The 14,906-nt window shown below is 41.4% G+C and overlaps 1 protein-coding gene and 1 pseudogene across 14 annotated transcripts in view; both read right to left on the bottom strand.

Moving 5' to 3' along the window:
- Window positions 1–14,906, bottom strand: part of PLPP4 (phospholipid phosphatase 4) — a 438,966-nt gene that overhangs the window by 35,984 nt on the left and 388,076 nt on the right. The gene's annotated exons all lie outside the window — the stretch shown is intronic.
- Window positions 12,558–12,980, bottom strand: LOC145524139 (deoxyuridine 5'-triphosphate nucleotidohydrolase, mitochondrial pseudogene; annotated as a pseudogene).

The raw sequence follows: 14,906 nt of genomic DNA on the forward strand, positions 1-14,906 counted from the left end.
ATGAGTTTGAGCAAACTCTGGGAGATGGTGAAGGACTGGGAAGGACTGGTGTGCTGTAGTCTGTGGGGTCACAAAGAGTCGGACATGACTTAGCAACTGAATAGCAACATTTTACTCAGGTCAACTACAGCACAGAGTCAATTTTTTTTTTTTCAATCTAACTATGAGAGTAAAGGTTGGATTTGGGTTTTCCCTTTTCTTCTCTGGAGGCAAAGATCAATGCTTTGCTATTTGGGTTCTACTTGGTTTTGGTGTCCTGGGTTTGTTTCTGCCTTTCTAGAACTAATCTCATTCCTTTCTGTCCCTCAAATTTGGTAGTCAGTGTAACTACCAGACTCTGGAAGGTTATCAACATTCCCAGAACTTCCAGAAGATAGGTTTGAGGGTCCTATGCTGCCCAGAGTGGGCAGGCAGAGCTGTCTGCTATGGATCTAGGGGTGTGTAGGTGCTGGGGACAGCAAGCGGAATGGCAAGTCTGGGTCACAGCTCAGTCCACTGCACTTGTCCTCTCAGACCTCTCTCTCTCCACCTCTGTGATTCTCAAGGAGTCTCACATACTCATAGGCATCAGAGGGCCCCAGGCACACAGTATCCAGGTTACTGTCAGGGATAGGCACCCTTAATAAGAGAAGGTTACTTAAGCGAGTCCACTCAAAACCAAAAGCAACCTTTCATATTAAAGAGTGTAAAAAAGCTTTCATTAAGATTCAACTCAAAAAAATTAAAACTCTTAAAAATAAATTAATTTTATCTTATATTTAATAAAATGTGAGTTATAATTGCGATTAAGCTAATTTTTAGAACAAAAGAAATCAAATTTCCATGGTTTTTTATGTGTGTGTGTTAGTTACTCAGTCGTGTCTGACTCTTTGCAACCCCACAGACTGTAGCCCGCCAGGGTCCTCTTTCCACGGGATTCTCCAGGCAAGAATACTGAAGTGGCTTGCCATTCCTTTCTCCAGAAAATCTTCCCGACCCAGGGAATGAACCCTGGTCTCCCGCATTGCAGGCAGATTCTTTACCATTTGAGTTATAGGGAAGTCCCAGTTTTTTATATAATTAAAATAAAAATTGGTCTTCAGTCACTAAGTCGTGTCCAGCGCTTTGCAACCCCATGGACTGCAAGACAGGACTATAGGACACCAGGCTTCCCTGTTCTGCAGCCATAAAATACAGCACGCACCCCTCAAAATCACCAGGAAGATCTTTTTTGAACAAAAATAGTAGTAGGATTCACTACTTTTTCTCAACTACATCTCATAATTCGTTGACATTCATATCAGTCTCTTCCGAAGCAACTCTACTGGCCTCATTCTAGTGGATTTGCCTCCTTCCAATTGTTAACTGGTCTCATTGTCTGACCTGGCAGCTCTGCAGCATCACTTTCACTAACTTCATGAAAGCCTGCATCTTTCTCAAGATGTGCAGTTTGACTTCATCATCAACTTGCAATGTGTTTGTGTTGTACTGTCATATTAAAACACCCAATAATCAGTGAGAACTGAGCAAGGAGGAGGAAAGAAAAGGAACAGATATTTGAGAGCAGGTTAATTTGAGAGATGGTCAGTTCATTACTCTGCATTTCCTTTCATGGCATATTGACTTCACCTTTCCTGTGCAACTTTGTAAACTTTGCAAAGAATCAGATAATAATGTAAATACTGAGAACCCCAATGTCTGCACCCTTCTCAAATGTGGTGGAGCTTTGTCTACACCATATTAATAATCAGAAGATAATTTTGCAGGTGGGATCCCAGCTGCCTACACTGCAGCATTCAAAGACATCTTCTTGTATCAATTCCATCTGCTCCAGCTTTTGTCACTCAGCTCCTTGAAGAGATCTGGAAATCAACACAGCTGATATGCCTTTCCAATCACTGATGCAAGCCTACAGTTTTGAGGAAATGAAGCTCAGAGGTGGAAGCTGGTTGGTGTTTTGCAGTGCTGACATGGGTCATGGAGTTAGTCAGTTGAGTTAAAAAAAAAAAAAAAAGGAGGAGGAGAAAGAAGCTGCAGCAGTCACTTATTAATTCAGTAAAATAAATGGTCCATCTGGTCCACCAGCCAGACTGCTTTCCTGAGAATGAGCACAAAAGTATGTGCATTTGGAATGCAGGAAATGATAAAATTCCTAGACTCCCCAAGATACTCTTTGATGGTCAATGGTGATAGAATGCAGACAGAAAATGTTGAAGACCTACAGTTAAACCAGATTTCAATTTTCTACTCAGAGAAGGGATGATGATGTATGGCCCTGATTTGGGGTTCATTGTATCATCCATTAGATAAAGAAGCTGAAAGGTCGCCTAACTTCTGTTATTGTTGTTCAGTCGCTACGTCATGTCTGACTCTTCTGTGACCCCATGGACTGTAGCTCGCAAGGCTCCTTCTATCCATGGGATTTCCCAGGCAAGAATACTGGGGTGGGTTGCCACTTCCTTCTCCAGGGGATCTTCCCGACCCAGGGATTTAAACTCAGGTCTCCTGCATTGGCAGGCAAGTTCTTTACCACTGAGTCACGAGGGAAACCCATCTAACTAGAGGCAGACAAATATCCAAGTTTAGAGAAAGGTGACTTTATTCCCTATGATAATGTAAGTTTTTGTCAATAAATAAGAATTTAGTCTGCCAGGATCTTGAAAAAATATGTAGGCTTCATGAGACACACACACGCACACTCAAAACAACACCACCTGGCATGATAAGGTTGAAAGTTTTATAATGAAGCCATTATTTCAACAAATATTTATTCAGTTTCTTATATGTGCCAGGTCAAGTATTAATGGTCAGGTTTGAGATAATGAGACAAATTTGGTTCTTGGCTTTATGGAATCTAGAAATAGAAACAATGACCAACTACAAAAAGTGTTAGGAAAGGAATAAACAGGCTTTTGGGAGAGTGTGGCTGATAAGGCCAGGGAGGGGGGCACCATTTTATGTAAATCAGAAAGATGAGAAGACGTTAGATATGCAGAGCATTAGAGAGTATCCAAGGTGGAAAAAGGGCTTCCCTGGTGCCTCAGACAGTAAAGAATCTGCCTGCATTGCAGGAGACCGGGTTCAATCCCTGAGTCAGAAGGATCCCCTGGAGAAGGGAATGGCAACCCACTCCAGTAGTCTTGCCTGGAGAATTCCATGGACAGAGGAGCCTGGCAGGCTACAGTCCATGGAGTCACAAAAGAGTTGACACGACTGAGCGACTAACACACACAAGGTAGAAAACAGCAACGGCGGCCTCAGAGAGGGAGAGCTGGATACAGTCAAGGAACTGTCAAGTCAGTAGGTTGGCACGCAGTATAGCTGAGATGAAGCTAGAGGCTTAGGCAGAGGCTAGATTTTTACAAGGCTTTGTGGAACATGAAAATTCACTTGACTTTTATTCCAAGAGTTGAAATTTTACGCTAAGACTTTTAAAGAGAAGAGTAGCAGAAAATCAATTCGTTGCTATGTGAAAGACCAAGAAGTGAAATAAAAGAAGGAAAACAGAATAGAGCCCACTGGTCTGGACAACCATATCAGTGGACAACAGCTGACCTCTGGTCATCTTGCTATGTCACAGTGTCATTTCAAATGCCACTTAAATGTAATCACAATCTACAACTTGCTTATCTTTCAAGTTAAAATAAATGCTATGTGAAAATCCTCATCAACTACCAAGTTGTTCCTAATATCCTTGAGATTCACTAATACATATGTAGACAGTACGTAGAGAGTATCTGAAAATTTTTCTTTTTGGTCTAGTTTTTTTGAAATTGAGCTTAAATTTATACAGAGTGAAGTGCACAGATCGTTAAGTCCTAAATATCACAGACATTCTTAGAAGCACTCCCCCAACCCCTGCAAAAGATAACATTACAGCCTTTTCTAGTCAGCCCTACCCCTATCTACAACCCCTCCCCTGATCAGAACAATTACTCTGATTTCTACTCCTTGGACTAGTTTTGCCAGTTCTTGAACCTCATATAAACAGAATGTTACAGTATATATTCTTTGGTGTCTGGCCTTCTCTTCCTATATGCTTTTGAGATTCATCTCTATTGCAACATGTATTTGTTAATTTGTTCCATTTTGCTATCTGTTCTCCTATTGATAAACATTTGAATTGATTCCAATTTAGGTCTCTTGGAGGAGAAGGGGGTGACAGAGGATGAGATAGTTGGATGGCATCACCGACCCAACGGACATGAGTTTGTGCAAACTCTGTGAGATAGTGAAGGATAAGGAAGCCTGGCATGCTGCAGTCCATGGGGTCCCAAAGAGTAGGAAACAACTGAGTGACTGAACAACAACAAAAGAAATAAAACTGATAAAAACATCTGTACAAGTCCTCTTATGAATATGTGTTTTCCTGTTGGGTAAATACCTAGGAATGGACCTGCTGAATCATAGGGTAAGTATACGATTGATTTCATAAAAAAGACTCCCAACTTACAAAGTCATTATATCAATTTCTACTTCCATAAACAGCATATGAGAGTCCCACTTAAACCTACATATATCAACATTTGATGTTGTCTGTCTTTTTCAATTTAGCTATTAGTAAATGGCTGTGAAGTGGTATCTTAATAGGGCTTTAATTTGTATTTCCCAATGAACAATCATCTAACATCTTTTCATATGCTTACCAGCCATTCATATTATCTTCCTTTATGCAGTCTCTGATCAGGTCTTTTGCCTACATTTTTATTAGATTGTCTTTCTGTTGCTTACCTGTAGGAGCTCTTTATATACTCTGGATGTGAATACATAGGTCTTTTGTGAGATATATGAATTACAAGTATTTTCTTTCAGTAGGTGGCTTGCCCTGTTACTTTCATAATGATATCTTTTGCAAAGCAAAATTTTAAATTTTGGTGAAGCTCCATTTATCTTTTTTTGTAATTGTTGGTGCTTTTATTTTCCTTTTAAGAAGTCTCTGGGGCTTCCCTAATGGTTCAGTAGTAAAGAATCTACCTGCCAATGCAGGAAACACCAGTTCAATCCCTGGTCCAGGAAGATCCCTGGAGAAGGAAATGGCACCCCACTCTGGTATTCTTGCCTTGAAATCCCCATGGACAGAGGAGCCTGGCAAGCTTCAGTCCATGGGATCACAAAGGAGTCAGACACAACTCAGTACTGAACAAGAAGAAGAAGAAGCCTCTGACTATCTCAAAGTACCAAAGATATTCTTCTACATTATCTTCTTAAGTCTCAGTAAATAATTTGTTTTGAATTATTACATATAATGTGAGGTAGCTGTCAAGGTTAAATTTTTTCATAATTTTATTCACGTTTTCTGGTTTATTGATTTTAAACTTTTACTTTTGCCACTGAAATGCCTTGGCACCTTTGTCAAAAAGTTTATTCCTATGTATCCATAAATTGATGCTACTGTAAATAGGACTTTTAAAATATGCATTTTCTATTATAATTTTTTCCTGTTATACAGAAATAAAACTGATTTTTATATTAACCTTTTATCCTATAACTTTCCAAAATTCAATTATTGCTTCTAATATATTTTGTAGATTTCTTAGGATTTTCTAAAGAAATAATCAAATTATTTAAATAAAATAAAAATTATTTCTTCTTTGCCTATTACTTTTTTTTTTGCCTAATTGTACTGACCAGAATAACCGTCACAATTTTAATAGATATAGCTTTATATTTTTACATAGATAAAATAATTAAATGAAAAATTATAAACTCATGATGTTACCAATCATGAAAGGAAAGCTTTTAACCATTAAGTATGAAGTTAGTAGTAGATTTTTCACAGATGCCTTTCATCAAACTGAGGAAGTTCCATTTTATTTCTACTTTAATGAAAGAAGAATTTTTTAAAATTATGGATGGCTGTTGTTTTTTCTATGTCTATTGATAATATGATTTTTCCCTACATTTTACTAATTTAGTCAATAACAATGATTGATTTTTAATTTTTAAATCAACTTTGCATTCCTAGGATAAATTCCAATTCCCTCTTACTTATTACTGGACTTGAAATTTTATTAAAGAATTTTGTGTCTATGTTCGTGAGAGATATTTGGCCTATAATTTTTCTTCCCTACAATGTCTTTGCCGGATGGTACGAGAATTAGTCTATAATCTTATCTGTATAGTCTTACAGAACCAGTTGGGACATGTTTCCTTCTTTTCTACTAATTTTTTTAAGTTTTGTGTAAGATTGATATTACTTCTCCTTAAATGTTTGATGAAAGATACCAGTGAAACCATCTGAGCCTGGAGATTTCTTTCTACAGAAGCATTTAATTACAAATTCGATTTCTATTTCATCTTTAAATCAGTCTTGGTGAGCAGTGGTTTTCAAAGAATTTGACCATTCTACATACATTGTTGAATTTATTGGCAAAAAACTGTTCACAATATCCCCTTAATGTCCTTTTAATGTATTTAGAATCTATAGGAGTAGCTCATCTTTTTTTCCTGATATTGATAAAGTGTATATTCTTTTTCCCTTGATTAGTCTTGCTGGAAGCTTATCAATTTTATTAACCTTAAAAATAACAATAAGGGCAAGTCCAATACCAGTTTCTCTCTCATGGCTAGAACTAGAAATTCATTATCCAAACATTTTGGCATTCCAAACAACAGTTGGCATCTAAATCAATCCCCCAAGTATAATACCAACCATCTTGGACCATATGTACTTATTATCCTTAAATTTCATAGAATGTAGCTAAAGCAAAGGAGAAGTCAACAGCAACCCATTCCAGTACTCTTGCCTGGAAAATCCTATGGACGGAGGAGCCTGGTAGGCTGCAGTCCATGGGGTCGCGAAGAGTCGGACCCGACTGAGCGGCTTCACTTTCACTTTTCACTTTCATGCATTGGAGAAGGAAATGGCAACCCACTCCATTGTTCTTGCCTGGAGAATCCCAGGGACGGCGGAGCCTGGTGGGCTGCCATCTATGGGGTCGTACAGAGTTGGACACGACTTAAGCGACTTAGCAGCAGCAGCAACTAAAGCAAATTTTAAAATTAGCATATTTTAAAAGTTCAGTGATACAATCCTCACAGTGACATTAAGAAATACTATTGTATCCACTTCAAAGATGAGAAAACCAAAGCTTATAAAAATTAAGCAATTACCAAGTTCATAAAAACTAGTTTGGATTCACAGTCATGTCCTTCTGATTCTAACACCCATGAACTTTCCACTCAACCATGAAGTTTCCATGAACAAATGATTCAGGATCATATTACCAGCACTTGAGCAGTTTGCCTTTAGAAAGGTATTATAAAGGCATGTCCTCATGAAACAGGCCTAAATGCAATCAGAAAAAGGAAAGTAACAAGAAAAAAATGTCTCTTGTTTTTTTTTTTCACATGGCCAAGAAGCATCACATAGTACTTAATAAAATGTTACTGTTGATGAAAATTACAGAAAGCAATATTTTGGCCAAATCTAAATGAATGTAGTTTTTTTTTTTTAATTATTGATGATCAATCATTTTCCTACTGGGTTTCTTCTCTAAATTGCCAACTGTTTATTTTTTAATAAAATTTTTAACCTTCACTTCAAAAATTATGATTGATGAGGCTGGGAAATGTCACTTACAAGATTATGCCATGCTATATTCAATAAAATATCATGCCATTTCTTTTTATCTAATAATGGGTCCTCATAGAGCTATGCTTTCTCCTCTAATTCCTTGACATTTATTTCCTCTTAGTCAAGAAATACTAGAGTTCACAGAGATGTATTGCAGCCATGAAATTAAAAGACGCTTGCTCCTTGGAAGAAAAGTTATGACCAATGTAGAAAACATATTAAAAAGCAGAGACATTACTTGGCCAACAAAGGTCCATCTAGTCAAAGCTATGGTTTTTCCAGTAGTCATGTATGGATGTGGGAGTTGGACTATAAAGAAAGCTAAGCGCCGCAGAATTGATGCTTTTGAACTGTGGTGTTGGAGAAGACTCTTGAGAGTCCCTTGGACTGCAAGGAGATCCAACCAGTCCATCCTAAAGGAAATCAGTCCTGAACATTCATTGGAAGGACTGATGCTGTAGCTGAAACTCCAATACGTTGGCCACCTGATGCAAAAAACTGACTCATTTGGAAAGACTCTGATGCTGGGAAAGATTGAAGGCGGGAGGAGAAGGGGACGACAGAGGGAGAGATGGTTGGATGGTATCATCGACTTGATGGACATGGGTTTGGGTGGACTCTGGGAGTTGGTGATGGACGGGGAGGGCTGGCATGTGCAGTCCATGGGGTCGAAAAGAGTCGGACACGACTGAGCGACTGAACTGAACAGAACAGAGATGTAGAGAACAGACTTGCGGTGGTTGGAAAGAGCTGGAGTCTGCTAACCACGCTGGCATCCACACAGGCAGGAGACTCTGTGCCAGGCAGCTGTGAGGGTGCCAAGGTCACCTGGGCTCCACCCCTCCTCTGCCTCCACCATCTACAGGTAAGGATCAGTTCAGTTCAGTTCAGTCGCTCAGTCACGTCCAACTCTTTGTGACCCCATGGACTGCAGCACACCAGGCTTCCCTGTCCATCACCAACTCCCAGACCTTGCTCAAACTCATGTCCATCAAGTCAGTGATGCCAACAGTAAGGATAGTGCTGTCTGAACAGGAAGGACATGCAGACTTCCTCTAGGGGAAGAAAAACTCAATCCAAATGAGTGTTATAGATGCATGGAAGAATTTTTGAAAAACTCTGGGACATGAAGACATCACTTACCAACAATCAGGGTAGTCTAGTGGTAGTGGGTGATTTAGTTGCAACCCCAGGGACTGTATGTAGCCCACCAGGCTCCTCTGTCCACAGGATTTCTCAGGCAAGAATACTGGAGTGGGTTGCCATTTCCTTCTCCAGGGGATCTTCCCAACCCAGGGATCAAACCCATATCTCTTTCACTGCAGATGTATTCTTTACTGACTGAGCTACCAGGGAAGCCAATCAGAGGTCTAACTGTTTGTAATGTCGGGGATGAGATAAAGCATCGAGGACAGCCACTTGGCAGTAAGTTTTGTGGTTATCGTCACCATACGAAAAGCTTTTACCAGTTAATTTCTCAGCAGCAATTGAGAAAAAAGAGCACATATGGGCTGGATGCATGAAAGGAACTAAATATACTTTTACATAGTCACGAAGCTTATACATTCCTGTATTGGGCTGAAGGCCTCCAGAGGCACCGCTTCTCTCCATGGGGAGGCGGCGAGCTGCTCTGCAATGAACTTGCACCGCTATGCCTGCGCTATTGCAAATCCCACCTAGAGACTGAATGAGGCTGAGTAAAAACCAGTGGCTCCCAGGTTGCCTCCAACTGGTTAGGACAACCATCCCAGCTGTACCCAGAGGCTTCCTTTGCATCTCAAGCGACTGCCTCCATAAATTACGTTATTCGCTTTGAGAAATGAGTGGTACTTCTGTGCTTCAGCTTTAGCCACCATCCAATGAGGAAAACAATAGATGATGTAGTGGATGATGACTTCCAATCCCATGGTCTAAGGTTAGGCTGTGTCTCTGGTGGTTTGTACTTGGGCCCAAGCTGGCTGACATTCTGGCTAACTGCACTCCAGGTATCCCTGCCGCTGTGATCTTTCTAGGTGTGGGTACAATTGTTCATGAACTTTCTAGGAAATGAATCTCCAGCGGGCCTCCCACTTCTCAGTCTGTGGCCGTCAGGCAAATGTGCCATGCTGTGGTCATTGATTTGGCCTTGTCCTTGAGCCTGGCTCAAGGGAGCTCTTTGAAACACACACTGGTTTTTAAGAAGGATCTAAGTGGCACGCCATGATTCTTAAATACACAGGAGGCCATGATCAGAGAAATCTTTTTTTAACTTTTTACTTTTGTTTTAAAAAATTGTAAGACAGTGAATTTCTGAAGTGTATAGATCTGTTGTTTAATCACTCAGTCGTGCCTGACTCTTTGTGACCCCACGGACTGCAGCCTGCCAGGCTCCTCTGGCCATGAAATTTCCAAGCAAGAATACTGGAGTGGGTTGCCATTCCCCTCTCTGGGGGATCTTTCTGACTCAGGGATCGAACTCGTGTATCCTGTATTGCAGGCGGATTCTTTACCACTGAGTCACCTGGGAACCCCAGATAGATCTGTATATAGGATCAAATTAATACCATAGGTGTTGACAGGAGAACCACTGCAGGAGGAGTGTGTTGACTGAATATACTGCACAAATCTCACAGCAAAACACATGCCATGAAGGACATTATTAAGGACACAATAATCAGACACACAACTTTCAGCAGGGAACTCAACTGGATGCATCTATAGTCTGCTGTCGTACGATGTAAGAAACAAACACATTTGAATCAACATATGTTGGCCAGATTCTGTTTTGTTTCGCTCTGGCTTTCCCATTGCTGCCAAAGGGGACAGAGACCAGCCTCTTCTGATCTTTCCCAGAGTCAGAGCTCAAGGGAGAATGGGCACTAAATCTTCATATTTAATTTTCCCCACACCTTGAAAGGTAGGGATTAGAAATCCCATTTTACAGATGAGTAAACTGAGGCAGAAACTCATGAAGCAACTTGCCCAAGATCACGTCATTACAAAGTAAGGGAGCCAGGCCAAACTCAGGTCTATCTGAATCTGAAAATAATTCTTCTCTTTCTATCATAACTAACACTAAAGTGTTCTTAAATATGAAATTATTTATGTAGAGAAATCTAATGATTACAAAAGCAAATTTATCTTTTTTTACCCCATGAGAGGTCTTAAAATGGCATTCTTTTGACACCTAGCAATGTGTAGTTACAGACTTATAAAAAAAAATAAATGAATGCTCTAATCGAATAAGTGGTTAGACCAGAAATCCAAAAGTCTTAAACTTATCTAAGTGCCCTGGCTCTCCTCTCCACAGGCACCAAGACGATGGGTGGGGATGCTTGGCGTTCTGGTGAGAAATGTTCTCATGCACTCCTCCTTCAGAATTGTCCCAGACACCTCTGATTATGTAAGAGACACTATTTCATAATTATGTATTAGGTACTTTTCTTACTCGTATATGTCAGACTTGTAATTAAATGTCTATTTGAGTAATAATTTGTTTAATGTCCGCTGCTGTCCATTAGGGCTGCCAAGAATGATTGTTCAGAATACTCACTGCCCAAGGGCTCCCACCTGATAAAGGACACGTGCTTTCTGCTAACGATGCTCCGTACCCAGGACCGCATCTGCTGGGAGCAAGAGACACCTTATCCTAATGGGCTGACGGCACCATATGGCTCGCTGAGGCCATGCTCTGTAAAGGCTGCTAGGACGGGAATGGTGTCTGCCTTCTCTCACACCACAAGCAGACCTGGCACATAGTAGGTCATCATGAAACACGGGTTGAATAAATGGCTGAATCACTACAGAAATGCGCAAATGAATACTTTCTGAGATACTTACAGTGTATTTGGAGTTCTACCTAAGATATTGTGACAAAGGCCAGATCATGACATACATGGCAGCGTCTCACTTGTTTTTCTTTTTTTGCTTTGTTCGGTCACATCATACAACATGCGGAATCTCAGTTCCCCGACCAGGGATCGAACCGGCACCCCCTGCATCCCTGCATTGGAAGCACGGAGTCTTAACCACTGAACCTCCAGGGAAGTCCCTCTGGATTTTATAGCTAAATCCTAACAACAGGAGGAGACAACCCTCTGCCCATAAGACCAAGTAATGAGGAGACACGGGCAGTTCTCCACTGGGCTGCCTGGCTCTACGCAGTCAGCAAATGCCAGTCACTTTTCTTCTTTTCCAGAAGGGAGTAATTTTGAAAGAAAACAAATGGACTCTTGTATTATTTGTAAGGTGTGGTAAAGAATACCCAGGCCAGAAACCTGAACATTTGATCAAAAGGCCATATTAGCGAAGGACAAAAATATGAGCCATATATATATATTTTTAAATTTTTTTACAAAGTTACTAATCACCATGGGATCTGAAGTCTGTCAAGTTTCCCCTAGCCTCTAGCTCGTAAATGAGCCATAAAGAAAGCAGTGTGTTTTTCCTCCCCTTCCTCGCCTTCCTTCCTTGCTTCTGATGAAAAACTATAGAGATTCTTACAGCCTGGAAAACTGAGGGAGATAATCCTGTGAGAGAAAACCAACTGAAATTGAATCCATTTATTGGCAGAAATAAGCACAAAGACACTCCCAAATAAATGTTAACTTCTGAATATGTTTGCTTACAAAAACAAGCAAAGACTCAGGAAAGCCAAAGCTCTGGAGTAAAGAAGCTCATCAGTCTCTCCTCCCAGGAGAACCCAGTTCCCAGCCCCCAGGCCCCACTCCAGGCTTCCAGGCAGAGAGGACCCTCACCCACAGCGCCATCTTGGTCTCCGCAGGCATTATCAGGATTAACCAGCTCTGCTGGAGGAGGCAGAGAGAGGATCTAGCCACAAAGCACCTACTGGGTGCTCAGCACAGTACAAGTGGCTTCACAGCCTTTATCCCTTTCAATCCTCACCACACCTTTGGGAGGTTTTTTTTGTTTTGTTTTTTCTTTTTTCACTTTAAGCAAAGTCTTGAGTTTCAAGGCAAAAGTACATTTTTTTTTTTTTCATTTTCTGTTCTTGGCATAAATTTTAATTACTTCCAGTAGAACCGAAACCTCCTGAACCCCTTTCAGTGTCATCTAAAGCTTGAACTTCCTCAATTTCTGGGTAAAATATCCATTCACAAATAAGTTGTGCAATTCAATCACCCTTTTTGACTTCAAACTTTTCTTTGCCAAAATTAAACAGAACAACACCAACAACTCCTCTATAATCTTCATCTATGGCACCAGCTCCTACCTCTGTGAAATGTTTTGCCAAGTCAGAATGTGGAGCTTCTCTCCCATAGCACCCAGAAGGAAGAGCTATCTGAATGTCGGTTTTCACAGGGACTTTCTCCATCGGTGGTATTGTGTAATCATGGACCCTCTACAGGGCATAGCCCGAGGCACACACGGACCCTATGGTTGAGGCAGTGGTGTGCTCCCAGAACTGGGCAAAGCAGAGCCCCATGCCTTCCTCCCCTACAACCAGGGGAGATGGTTTGAGCCTCTTGAGAGCTGGGCAAGGGGGGCAGAACATGAGCACAGGAGGGAGCAGGGGAAACAAGGGCCTTTGGGAGGTGTTTATAAACCCTCTTTCAAAACTGATGACAGAGGCTGAAAACATGTTCCACCACTCAAAATGAGTTCTGAAACCTCATCTCAACTGTATCCCTTCATCTCTTAAAAGTGAAAGGGAAGACTGAAAAGTCAAGTGTTTGCCATGAAATGACGTTGCTGATTAGAAGGCGAGCTGCCACATTATTCTAACCGCTAGGGTCCCTTTCTTACTCTAGACAAAGGCAGGGGAGTTCTGAAAATTCAGTGTCGGTGGTGAGTTGGGGGTCCTGAACACACTTTTGGAGCATAGCCTCAGTTGAGTCTTTATTCAATTAAGTTAACAAATCAATTAGTTCAATAAATATTTGGGGGCACCTATAGTGAGTCATTCACTGTGCAGGCCCTGAGAACATCTCACTTCTGGGGATAATCAAGTCCCCGCTCTCATGCAGTAGATGTAGATAAAAAAAACAGGTAAACAACCAGGATAATTACAGACTCAACTATGTGCTATGACAAGAATGATGAGAAGAGTGCTGGAGTATTCAGGGTGGTTTTCCTGAATAAAGCAACGTTCAGGCTGAAACTCAAGATTAAGCAGGAGCTAGCCATGGTGATATCTTCGTCTGAGCACCCTCAGGATGAGACTCTGAGATGGATTCGAGTGCAGGTAGTTGACTAGGAAGATGATCCCAGTTAACGTCGGTGGGGAGTGAGACAGGGATGGGCAGGAAGCCGATAAAGCATATGACATCAAACAAGTTATTCTGTGGGCAGCAAGGGCTCAATCCCACTGGGGAACTCTGAGAGACAGGGTAAAGTACACACCTCAGATCTATCCCACCTAAGGGGCAAGGGAGCTGGGGTATTTATACAACATCCCCCAGAAATCACTGGCTGAGGGCTGCTCTGGGGAACAGGGTAAGCATTCATCCCCTACGTGCCCAGTCTGTCCTGAGCATAGACAGAGAGGGTTCTGGCAGCCAGCAGAAGCCTCAGAGAGAGAAGCAGGTGTTGGTAGTTGGAAATCAATGTGCAGAACATAGTAAGTGCTAAAGAAATATGAGTGGGTTCTGATAGCATTTGAGAGCTGTAGGAGAAGGGTAAGTTCAAAGCCAAGGAAGAAACAACCAAGGGTGTCTCATGTTGAGGGGGCTGTCAAGAGTTGGGCTCTGAAATCAAGAGTCTGGGTTAAAGTCAGATGATTTGGGTACACATGCCAGTTTTGGGACACGATGGCTGTGTGACATTGGGAAAAAATGATTATTTTCCCTCAGCCTCAGTTTCTTCATCTGAATAAGAAAACTAATAAGAGTTCTGACCTCACAGGTATGTTGTAAAGATTCAATGGGACAAGTCCTTTACAGCCACTAACACAGTCCCTGACATGCTTGACATGATCAATAAATGATATTCTTTTGCATTATCATCAAAAGAATAGGGTTGCTGGAATGTAGGAAGTAGGGGTTTGGGGGAGGGGAGCAGGACATGAGCAGAAGAGGCAACAGGGGTCAGATCATGCAAGGTCTGAAGACTCTGGATTATCCCTGAGATGCGCTGGAAGTCACTGCAGAGTTTGAAGCTATAGAGTCACCTGATATCATCATTCTAGAATGTCCTACTCATCTAAGGGCCTCCCTGGTGGCTCAGTGGTAAAGAATCCGCCTGCCGAGCAGGAGACAGGATTTGATCCCTGAGTCAGGAAGATTTCCTAGAGAAGGAAATGGCAACCCACTACATATTCTTGCCTAGGAAATCTCATGGACAGAGGAGCCCGATGGACTACAGTCCATGGAGTTGCAAAGAGTTGGACACAACTTAGCGACTAAACAACGAC

The sequence above is a fragment of the Giraffa tippelskirchi genome, chromosome 2 (assembly GCF_054371585.1).
Source record: "Giraffa tippelskirchi isolate mGirTip1 chromosome 2, T2T-mGirTip1v1.2.pri, whole genome shotgun sequence".
Classification (NCBI taxonomy): domain Eukaryota; kingdom Metazoa; phylum Chordata; class Mammalia; order Artiodactyla; family Giraffidae; genus Giraffa; species Giraffa tippelskirchi.